Here is a 12453-nt window from a genome sequence, read left to right on the forward strand (position 1 = left end):
CTTCATCCCTTCCCCCACCAACTCTCCATCATATTGTTCCAACCTTCAACATTGATCTCTCCTTAGTGCCCATACGATCCAATTCTATATAAACTTTAAAGTTATTGATGATTTTTATCAATTGTCTGACTAAGAATTTCTCCATCAAAAAGTTTCTTTCTTAGATGATTCATCTAATTGTAGAATTTTCATTTGGGACTTTAGGTGTTGAAGATTTCAACATTTTGAACATTAGATTATGGGTTTCTTGAAGTGGCAGTCACCATTAGTCATAATTTTTTTAGTCATTTGCTCATACATAGCATAGCTTGTGTGTTAATCTATTTCAAGCTCTTCTAATTGAAAGACTTCGTCACGAGAGAGGGAGGGAGAATCATTTGCTCATATATAGCTTAGCTTGGGTGTTTAATCTATTTCAAGCAAAAAAATTGATTTAGTGCTGCAATCAATGTAGTCGTATTCTGCACTACTATTATCACCTTTGAAAATTTTGAGCTGGGCCTATTTCCTCAATGAGTTGTCGAATTTGAAATTAAATTATGTGATGCTGGAAGATTAGAGAATCAATCCATTCTTCAGAGAGCACAACACCATAATGGTTATTTAAATTTGGGATTTTTTTTTTTTTTTTTTTGAGATTTGAGACGTTGTGAGTTGAAAGGCTCAGCTTGACCATGGGTAAGAACTCCCAAGTGTAAGCGGATATTACAAAGAAGATATTTATCTAGGATTCATTAAGGTACGTACATCAATATGTCGATACAACAAGTGGTCAATCAATTAAGATTTAGATTAACTCCATGGATTAGAGACTAGTTTGGGACTGCTCCACCTTTGTATCAAACTAAGTGCACATGATGTATCGATATATTAATGTACTGTAAAAATGGTAGAACTTCCCATTTAACACAAAACTCGGAGGTTAATTGAGTAAGAAGGAACATAGATCTGTAAAGCAAGATTTGTTTAGGGGGAAAAAAGAAGAGAGGAACATAAAGCTCTACAAAGAAGGATAATGGATTCCATACTATTATGTGAAAAGTTCAACAACTTAATCTGACAACACAATCGTTTTACTCAAGATAGATTTCTTGGAGAAGGTTCACATAGTACTCAAGAGATCTAGGAAATAAATCTGCAAACTTTTTGTTCCTAGAGCTTTTATATAAACCAAGTGGAATGGAGTATCACACAATGGAGCTCATGGTATTCTGAAATCCCCAGTGATAGCAAAGAGTTAGGTACTTAGGTTTAGAATTTAGAAACCCGTGTTTTCCATGACTCCGACCCTTTGGAACATGGAAGATGTAAAGTGATTCTCGACAATTCCCCTTCTGGAAATGTTTCCAATTCTGAACATAGACTTGAGAGATGGGAGAAGCGTTGGCATCTGCTCCATCAGTGACCCCCTTTTTCAGTAAGATCCTCCAATTCAGCACGCTCTTTTTCTAAAATATAAACAAACAAAAAAGAAAAATATTAGAATGACATAAAGATTGATAACTACCAAAACAAAAAGATGAAAAAGTTAGCAAATTTGACAACTACCAACTGTCGGTTTCCGAAAATTGAAAGAAGAGGTAAAACATTATACACCATCACTTGCCTAGCAAACTTTATTTATTCAATAGAACAGTAGAAACGGCACTACAGCAAGACATATTCAATCAGATTATAATATCAGATCTGAAAGCTATATTCTCTTTTGTCAATGACCTTGTATTACTACCTAACATTTTTCTTTTCTTCAACTAACTCAGAAAATATCTAAAGCATCTTTTATCATTCTAAATTCTAAACATAAAGAGGCCTATTCTTAGAGCACTAAACATGCAACTGAACTTAAACTATCTAAATATGCATATGCATCTGTCGTCATTTGAGCAATGACAGGCATCACACAACTTATGCTTCCCTTCTCGTTCTGTTTTGCTTCTCTTATTATATGACCCCAAACCCCACAAAAGCTAAAGCAAAAAAAACCTGGTCAACCACTTATGCTTCCCTTCTCGCATCTCCCTTCCTCTTTAATTAAGAGAGGTTTATCATAAACAAAACTTTTTTGGCAAGCTGCTTAAGAGATATATCAGAAACATGGGATTGTATAACAAGCACTAACAAAATTGAATAATGTCAAAATCTGTTTCTAAGTGTCTACTGCATACATCATCAATTTAACAAAGAAGAAAGCTATCTATTAAGCAAATACAAACTCCCTGCAACCTCTGATAACATTTAGTCATTTACATACAAAGGCTAATGAATATCTCTAATTCCACACTACATCAGAAGTAATCAAATATTCACCTGATATGCACTACAAGTCTACAAGAACGAGCTGAAAAATTGGAATGGCTTCTAGAAAGTAAAGCAAAACCACACCATTATTCTCTTAAACTCAGATTCAGCAAACTATTAATTGAGAGAAGCAACAAAACAGTAAAGTGGGTTCTATATATTTTGTTGTTTGCGATTGTTGGTGAACACTACAGAGAGAAGCAACAACCAAACCCAATGATATAAATTCAATGATTTAATCCATCAAGATCCATACTTTCAACAACAAAAGAGCACAGATTAATCAAAGCAATAAAGACAAACTGAGAACTGAAGAGAGAGATCAGAGATGGTAACTTCACTACCTTGTTTCCACCCAAATCCCAATAAGCACTTCAGAACCCAATCCCAGGCATCCCAGCTCAGATCTCTCTCACTCTGAAATTGTGGGTTTGGATGAAGAAGAGAGAGATGGAGTTATGGAGTCTACGAGAGAGGCAGAGAGGGTGAGAGAGCCATCGTTGGATATACTTGGATCGCTTCTTTCAACAGAGTAGAAAGGGTTTTAATTTTCAGAAATAACTTAACGGGTTCCAACGGGTCTAGCACGGCATGGTTTGTTAATTTACGGGTTTTTGGAGTGCGGGTTTTTCTCAGTCTAGATTAATAATTGGCGGGTTCGTACGGGCTTTTAGCGTGCGGGTTTGTGGGTTGCGGGTTCAAATGTCAGGCATATCTGGAGGGGTCTATATTTTGGTAACTAAAACTCACTAGATTAAGGCTTAGTTTGGCATTGCTGTGCTGTGAGCAGAAGTGCTTTTAGCTCTGCTGTGGCCAGAATTGCTTTTGGTATTGCTGTGAGGAGAAGTAGTTAAATGTTTGGTAAACTATTTTTCAAAAGTGCTGTGAGAAAAAAAAAATTAATATTAATTTTTAAAGATAATGAACATAACTTTTTTGAGATTGTGATAATCAACATAATTAAACATTCTTTTCATCTCTATCTCTTTTTGGTCGAGATCCATACCCAGGAGTCTAGGATCATTCTATTTTCTAATCATTCCCCAGCAACCATTTCAATTCATGAGTTACCAAGTGCAGATGACATTGAAATTGCATGGTGCAAAATCGTGAAACCTTTACCCACTCAATTTGTTGGGAAGAAATGGGATGAATTTGCAGATTGTTCAGAAAGGGGGTGAGAGGGGCAGAAGAAGATACACGATCAATTAAACTGCAGACTTCAGGGAGCCGAGGCAGAGGGAGGAGAAGAGAGAGGTGAAGCTTTTGGTGGTGGCAAGGAAGGCCCTCTCGATGACTTCGAGAGCTCTAAAGGTCTGAATGGTCTGGTTCAATGGGGGGGTTTTTGAGTCGAACCAGTGAGGATTGGCTTTGAGGTTGGGGTGTCGAAGCTCACCGGATACGGCTTCTCAACTTGTCTTCCTCCATCTTCTTCCTACAGTCTCTGCGGGTTTGTGTCCAAATTACTCAATCTTCGGTGATTTTGCAGTCTCTGTGGGTTTATCTCAAATTCTTGTTTTTCACCTTATGTCTGCAGAAGCCATTTTGAAAAGCTACAAATTGTAGCTTCTGAAAACCTGCTGTTGGAAGAAGCTAGAGTGACCAAAAGCAGCTTTTTAAGATTTTACCAAACACCTTGGATTAGACCCAAAAGCGATTTTGGTTCCAAAAGCACCCTAGGAAGCAATGCCAAACTAAGCCTAACTTTTATTGGAAGTTGAAAGTACTAGTGTGTAAGAAAGATCAAGATAACTAGACCTGTAAATGGACCGGGTTTTAATCCGGACCCGCTCCAGATCCGTGGCTATTGGACGGGTTTGGATCGAAAATTTTGATCCGTTGATCCGTTAATGATCCGAATCCGTTAACTCATTTATTTAACGGATTAAATATTGATTTAGGTCGATCCGATCCGTTAATGATTCGGCCCGTTTTTATAATAATAGAATATTATTTTTATTAATATATTATTATTTTTAAAAAATATAAAATATAAAATATAAAATATGAGGTATAATGATATAAATTTAATATTACTATTTAAAATTTTAAAATATTTGAAATTATAAACGGGTCGGATTAGCGTTATCAAGATAAGTAGATAACGTAGATGTTTTAATTTACCAAACTCTGGCAACTCAGATATTATATAACCCTTGAAATAGAGCACTCGCAAGTACTGCAATTTTGGAAGTAAATCATATGTAACCTTATAAGCTAGATATGAGAGCCCAACGGTATCAGAAAGTGAAAGTGGCAGGAATGTCCTCAGACGTATACATTTAGGGTCAGAGTAGGCTTCAAACTTTTGAACCCCGTCATACCTATCAAGAGTGTAAGACGAATAACATGCCTTGAGATGACATTGAAATTGAATGTTTATTCTTCCAGTTTTCCTCCAATCTAAAACAAGTCTCTCCTGCTGCCCATCGTGCCAAATCAGTAACAAGGTCATGCATTACATATTTCGAATTGTTCTTGCATGACTTTTGAAATAATGACCAGGATAATAGTGCTCGAAAACAATCACTACCTATATCTTCCTGTTGGACCGAACCTTCTGCCATCCAAAGAAGGACCAATTGCTTCTCCCAAAATTCAGTCATTCGGAAATATTGAACAATTAATAGGCAAAACAACTAATACATAATTGAACCAGTATATGTGGTCCTTTCTCTAGTTTCCAGACCTGATACACCACTGCAAGACGAATATGAAGTTGTTGAGGTTGATATGCTGGAAACATAACAATTTTAGCCTTCCTGTGGGGAGTAATAAATGAGAATAATACTATAATCATTTTAGAAACAGAAGAATTGCTCAAAATTGCAGCAAGTGTCACAAAAGTAAATAAAGGAGAAATCTACTTGAGAGTTGCAGACATGGTCCTCCCTCCCAACTTCGCCTGCTCGAAGAGAGTGATTTGTAATTCTACCCGATTGATTTGAGTTGTTCAAAGTCAATGATGACCTATCTTCGTGTCGTGATCTGTCAAAGAGAAGAAGGGTAGGAAAGACATTTACTTCATACTCCTTTGTTTATATAGGAGAGTAAAATTGAAGGGTTAATGCTCATACACCCTGATTCTATCAAAATACGTCCCAAAAACCCCAACAAATTATTTTCATTCCTCTTCACCCAGCCATCTGTCCCTTTCTTCCTTACTTACACAACTTTCACCTTTTCATTCCATCAGTACCCTTCTGATGTTTTCTTTATATATTAGTTTAATATTTCTGTTACGGTTGATGAAACGTGGTGGACCAATTCTTAAATTATTTGTTTAAACAGAAGTCGGATAGATTTCATCCTCTATTCAAAGGTAAACAGTACGATTTACTATTCATAATTTCGATCGTTGACAGACTCGAATTAGTGGCCATCTGTAAAAATACTAGCAAAGAATTGCAAAAGGAAAGAGAAAAATTGAGAAAGTTGAGAGCCTATAGAGATAGTCTTAATAGGGAATCACCCAACTATTGGGATATCATTTATAGACTTCAGACTAGAATCTATAAAATAGAACAAGAGATTGATAACCTCTTATATGTTCTTGAAGAGGAACAAAAACCTCTTGATTATTTGAGCATTGGTTAGATCCGCACTCCACTGGTACCAGAGCTTGTAAAACAGCTCAACGAGAACCCCTCCTTAATGGGGACAATGTCAGAATTGTTATTAGAGAAAATAAATTCTCTACTGAAATCTTCTGATGAGAAATATCAGAAGCTGTTTCTAGAAGTATCTAGATGTCAAACTCATTTAGAAAAATTACCTGCTATAATCCACCAATTAGAAAGATTGGAAAACAAACTGGATTATATCAAAGATCTTCCAAAAACGGAAGAAGAAAAACTAACGAGTGTTAGTAGACTAATCAAAGAACAGCAAAAAACGCTAGATTCTATACTGAAGGACAAGAAAGTGCCTGCAGTAAAAAAGAAGACTAATGGATTCAAACCATTAGAAAAACCAGACACAAATCGTGTTCCTAACATGATTTTTTTGGAACCATCTACTAGTCAGACTAGTATCCGGTATGAAAACCCGAAAAAAAAAAGAGAAATGAAGATGTTAAGCATCTTTGGAAAAAATAAAGGAGTTCAACTCCTAAACTCTGAAGAATTTGAATACAATGAAATCGAGCATGAGGTAAAAAACGCCTCAATTCCAAAGCTACATTTCAAACAGATCTATAGAAGGGGAACATTTGACTTGATGGATAGCCATCATTTCAAAGTACTTGAATTCACAACCCCCTCAACAACAGGAGAGACAGATCTCTTGATGATCACCCCTGCTGAAGTTGCCAGAGCACAAGCAAAGAAGTATCAATTTATGCACATTGGAGCAGTCCAAGTCGGCATAAAGCTTTTGGCAAGAGAAGGCATCAACTGTTCAGTCCTATGTGTCCTGCAAGACAACAGACTGACAGACTTCCAAGCTAGTCTGTTGGGAACTCTAGAAGCATCACTTTGCAATCAAGTGGCATATTTCAATTGCTTCCCCAACTTCACCACCAGCCTGAAGGATGCAGCCCACTATCTCCGACTGAGAGTCAAGACAGATGGCATATCAATGAAAGATGATATGCAAGAATTGGCGATAGTATACCGAGTATACTATAAACTGATGAGCACCACAGTAGAGCCGAAGACACGGATCTCCAACATCCCTGGTCTCACTACTGGATTCCTCACCAGCCAGAAGAACCATTCACAACAGATTCACAAGGTTGCTTGGAATGAAGTAACTTTTCCTCTTGAATGGAAATTATCCGGTCCAAAAAAGCTACCGGAAAGAGCAAAAGCAAAGATCTACGAGAGTAGAAGAACTGGAGAAATCAGCCTCAACTTCGACAATCACAGAAAAAGTGACGTCTGTCCTGAGAACATCAGGATAAACAACAGTCTTCTGAGAAGAAGCTACAGCACTAGAGAAGCTAGTGTTAGTGGTACAAAACCCACTATTGAAGAGCCAATATCAGAAGAAGATCTGGAAGCTGATCTACTCAGACCAGTCCATATGCTAAGAGCTGAGAGGCTCTATGATCTTTATGAAGAAGCTGAGAATTGTGAAAGTCCTGAACGATTAGAAAAACTAATCGAAGAGATGAAAGAATTCAAATTCAGAAAGACGAGAAAAGTCTTTCCTTATCAAGATATTGAAATGGAAGATAGAGAAAGCTCCAAAACTTTCATAAAAAGAGAAACAAGGGAAACAAAACTCCCATTTCAGAAAGCCCCCACGGGTAAAAAAAGGGGAAAGAAATTCCCAAAGATTTGTCCCAGAAGACAATCTGCCTAGAGTTCCTATCACGAACTATGGCATCTGGTTAAATCTAGACAAGAGTCTAGACAAAAGAAAAACCATTGACCAATGGGTAGATAGCCTGATGATGGCTTCTGCACTTACCCTTGGCAAATTTGAAGCACCAGATTTGCAGGTGTACTATGAAACTACTCTTACTGGAGTGGCAAAAAAGTACTACCTATCTTTCAAAGAAACTGCCAGAGGAAGAGACTGGCTTGAAGAGATAAAAAATTCAAAGTCTCCGTATGATTTTGCAGTACCCCTGTACGATCAGTTCTGTGGAGATCTCTCAAATCTGAGTGAGAAAGCCAAAGAAACGGCAAAATCGAATATCTATGCTCTCAAAATTTGTGACATGAGATATTTCGAAGAATACCTAAATGAATTTCAGGAATATTAATGTACAATTGGTGAACTAGAGAATACTGATCTAGTTAATCTGTTGCACAGAAAACTCCCTGAACCATGGAGAACAGCTGTGAGAGAAAGCATAGCTGAAAAACCAATTGAAAAATTTTCAGTTGGAAGAATTGCCGACAGAATCCGGCAACTACTGAAGGAGCAATGCAAAGCCAATCTTAGAGCTAAGATGGCCAAGAAGCAACTCAAAGGAGTTGAAAATTTCTATTACGGAATACTGGATATGCCCACAAACTGGGGATGTCATGAATCCAAATTCCACAGAAGGAAGAAAAAAGAAAAATATTACTCTAAAAAATTCAAAAAGAGTAATCAGAAAAATTGGAAATTCAAGAGAAGTTCCAATTACAAGAAGCAACAGGATGAAGATCCTAAAAAGAAATTCTTCAAGAAAAAGAAGAATACTAATCAGCATAAACAACCTAGCAAGAAAGCTTGCAGATGTTGGTTGTGTAAAGCTGAAGGGCACTATGCCAACGAATGCCCGGAAAAGGGTAAAAGATCTACTAAAGCTCTCTTTGAAGAATATGAGCAAATAGTAGAGGTAGCAAACATGAAAGGCTACGAAATAGCCTATTTTGATGATGAAGATGACAACAGGTCTGTTTATTCTGCCTGGTCTGAAGAAGAAAGTTCATCAGAAGAGTCGTTTGAGATAGATTCTGAAGTAGAGTACTTCGAATCCAGACAAATGAATGTTTTAAAAATCAAAAAATGGGAAGAAAGTAAGACAGAATCTTTCATGTCTTCTTATCAGGTGAACCCTGGTACATTCGTTTGTGACTACTGCTTTTGTCACGAAAAGAATGGTCTCCCTATGTTTTGTGAAGAGTCTAAAAAGACTTATCACAAAGAATGCTTCATAGCTGAAGCAAGAAGAAAAACCAAAAATGGCCTTGTAAGCCAATTGGTTGAACAAGAATATGAAGAATATTTCGCTGAGAAAAAAGCGAAAGAAGTAGTTGAAACTCTATTCCAGGAAACCATGGAATCTTCTTCTTAAAAAATAAAGGAAGAAATCATCGGTGAAGAAAAAAGCGATGAAGATATTGAACTGGTTGAACCACCAGAAATTGTTCCAGAAGAATGTAAACCGTTCATTCCAAAGGAACAAACTCAGGAAAATGAGCTTCAACGTACAATCGAAAGTCGTCTCTACTAGTAGATACAGTAACTACATAGAGATTGGACTAAAATTCCCTGATCACAAAAAGTATCATCTACATGTCTTTGTAGATAATGGATCGGGATTTACTGTTGCAAAGAGATTTGCAATTCGAGATGAACTCTGGAAAGAAGATAAGAAAAAATATGCTACTGGTGTCACATTTGATGGAAGCCATCTAACCATGAAAAAAGTAGCAAAAAATGTTCATATCTCCATTGGTGGAGGAACATTTATCATCCAGAATGTTTGGCAATCTGAAGGCCAATGATCTGATTTCTTGTTGGGCAATGACTTTATTCTCCAACAAAGATTCATTCAGGATGAAGAAGCAATCGGCTTCAGAAAAGGAGAACGGGTGTTCTGGGCAGACCGACTCACACAAGCAAAAAGTGTGGTACGTCCAGGTTTTACTACTCAGTATCAGAGATCGCAACAGAATAGTGGTGATCTTCCCCCATACAAACCCAAATTTGAACCCATACTCCAAATCAAACAACAAGAGGAATTACTTGTTGAAGAATCTTCTGAAAAAGAAGAAGAAGAAGAAAAAGATGAAGAAGCTAGTTTCATCCATGAGCACAACCTCAAGCATTTTCAGAACAAGCTTGAGTCTCAGAAAATTCCCACTCTTGAAAAAATCAAGAAACTACTAGAGCAGAATGTGGATACAAATCCTCAAAAGTTTTGGGAAAAAGACCCAGTGGTATGTGAATTGAGATTGCATGACATGAATGCCATCTGTCATGTCAAAGCCATTCCTCAGTACAAAGAGGAAGATCAAAAAGAATTCAAAAATGATATTGAAGATCTCCTGAAGAAGAAATTAATTCAACCTTCCACTAGCCCTCATCATGCTCCAGCATTCTACGTGAGAAATCATGCAGAAAATCTACGAGGCAAAGCTAGAATGGTTATTGACTACAGAGATGTCAATAAGAAGACTGTCAAAGACGGTTATCAAATTGCTCAAGTAAGAGTATTGATTAACCAGCTCAGAGGAGCCAAAGTCTTTTCGAAATTCGATGCAAAGTCGGGTTTCTGGCAGCTCAAGATGCATCCTGAGAGTGTACCTCTCACTGCATTTGGAACACCACAAGGTCATTACGAGTGGTTGGTAATGCCTTTTGGTCTAAAGCAAGCTCCCTCAATCTTTCAAAGAAAGATGGACAACATCTTCAAGCATGTAGCGGAGTTCTGCGTCGTCTACATAGATGACATCCTGGTCTTCTCCAAAAACATAGAAGAACACATGAAACACCTCCATGAGGTAGTAAAGCTGATAGTTCAGCATGGAATTATCCTAGGTGAAAAGAAAATCTTCTTTATCCTCGATGAAGTTGATTTCCTAGGAATAAACATCAAGAATGGAGTGATAAAACTCCAACCTCATATTCTTGAAAAGATCTGGAAGTTCCCAGACAGAATTCCTGATGCTAAGAGTCTAGAGAGATTCCTTGGTGTCATAAATTATGGAAGAGATTTCATCCCTAAAATCTCAGGGTTAACAGCAATGTTATCTCCTAAAACAAGTTCCATTACTTCACAGAAGATGATGAAAAGATTGTGAAGCAGATAAAAAATCTCTGCAAAAACCTCCCTCCTCTCCAACAACCAGAAGAGAATGATGACATTATCCTCCAAACAGATGCGAGTGATAATTACTAGTCCGGTGTGGTTCTGGTGAAAGCGCCTGGAACTAACATTGAAAAGATCTGTAAATTTTGTAGTGGCAAGTTCAGCCCTGCAGAACTGAATTATCCCACAGGGGAAAAAGAAATTTTGGCTGTCAAGAAAACAATTTTAAACTCTCCAGCTTTTCTTGGAAAAACCTTTAATGTCAGCACCGATTGTGCTAGAGTAAAGAATTTTAAAAATTTTAAACTTGACAAAGCTGCTGATAGAGGAAGATTAGCCAACTGGCAATTATTTCTTAACCAATATGATTATATTGTTGAATTAATTGCAGGAAACAAGAATTATCTTCCAGACGCATTGACCAGAGAAATGGCAATGTTCAGCCAAAGAGAAGACGACGAAGGTCGTAATCCCAGAAGCAGAAGGACTGGGAAAGAACAGGAACCTGAAGAGGATCCTAAAGAAACCAAACAAAAAATTCTTAAAAGGTTTCTGCTAAGCCCAAAAAGCTTGGCCTAAGCTGATCAATCCCAGGGTAAAGGATTGGCTAGCCCGTCTCAAACGGCAGACGGTAAAGGCACATCAAGACCGTTGATGGCTGCTGCTTTGCCAAAAAGCAGACCAACTCCAAGTGGAGTTATAAATGTTTTTAATTATGAATTAAGAACTTTTGATACTCCTGTGTTCAAAACTGGCAGGAGACTAGCTTATCACCAGAAGGCAATCCTGGATAATCTCTTTTTTGCCTTTCAAGAAAGAAGCAGTGGTCTGATGTTCCCAGCTCTTTTCGCATTAGCTGAAGAACTCTACGCAAATGGAAGACCACAGGGTGAAGAGCTTCATATGCAGCAGAGTGCTGCAAGAAAAGAAAAAATTTCCTTCCTTGAAAGTCCAGAAAGTGCTAAAGTCCCTATCATGGCACTCAATGAGTCAGACTGGCATGAATTCCATAGTCTGATAGGAAGGCATAATCCTGAAAACTTAGTTCCTCCAACTCTCTTCATCGTAGCAAGACCATATGTTGGAAGATACCTGGTAAATGTTCAGAGTGAACATCCCCAAGAACACAAGCTTTGGCATGTTGAAAATGGTTTTGTCCATAATCTGTGGACTAAAACTAATGATGATCTAAAAGGCTTACCGCCTATTATTGTCAACACAGTCAAGAACATTAGGAAAAATGACTGTATGCTTCGTCTAAAGTTTAGATCCACTCCTCCAGAATGGATCCAGAAGACAAACGGTGAAGTTGAATATATTCCTCCATATCATTATGTGAGAATTATTCAAAGAAGATATCTTCAACCAGCCTGTGTAGCATACAATGGCCAACCAAATTCTAGCATCCCTTGGATGAAGGCCATGGCTCTTGACTACATCAAAAAGATCATCTCTGAAGACATCAACAATACCTTCCTGGCAGCAGGAGAAAAGATAATTATCACTGCTTACGATCATCCTGACGCAGTCAGCAGTGACCTATTTCTATCTCTCACCAGAAAAGAGATAGACTCGACAATGGCTTGCATGCGCTGGGTGGAAAAGCTTGAAAATGACAACCACCACAAAATGTATGTTGATACAGATGTCGAGGACAATGCAACAACAACTCGCATGGC

General features: G+C 37.6%; 1 long non-coding RNA gene across 1 annotated transcript; it reads right to left on the reverse strand.

Annotated features, from left to right (window-relative positions):
• Positions 1 to 993: 993 nt before the first annotated feature.
• LOC133715742 (uncharacterized) lies at positions 994 to 2907 on the reverse strand. The gene is made up of 2 exons (XR_009849198.1): positions 2643 to 2907; positions 994 to 1448 (listed from the first exon to the last, which is right to left on the reverse strand). It is a non-coding gene; the product is annotated as an uncharacterized LOC133715742 (long non-coding RNA).
• Between the last annotated feature and the right edge of the window lie 9546 nt (positions 2908 to 12453).

This window comes from Rosa rugosa, chromosome 6, assembly GCF_958449725.1.
Source record: "Rosa rugosa chromosome 6, drRosRugo1.1, whole genome shotgun sequence".
Taxonomy (NCBI): domain Eukaryota; kingdom Viridiplantae; phylum Streptophyta; class Magnoliopsida; order Rosales; family Rosaceae; genus Rosa; species Rosa rugosa.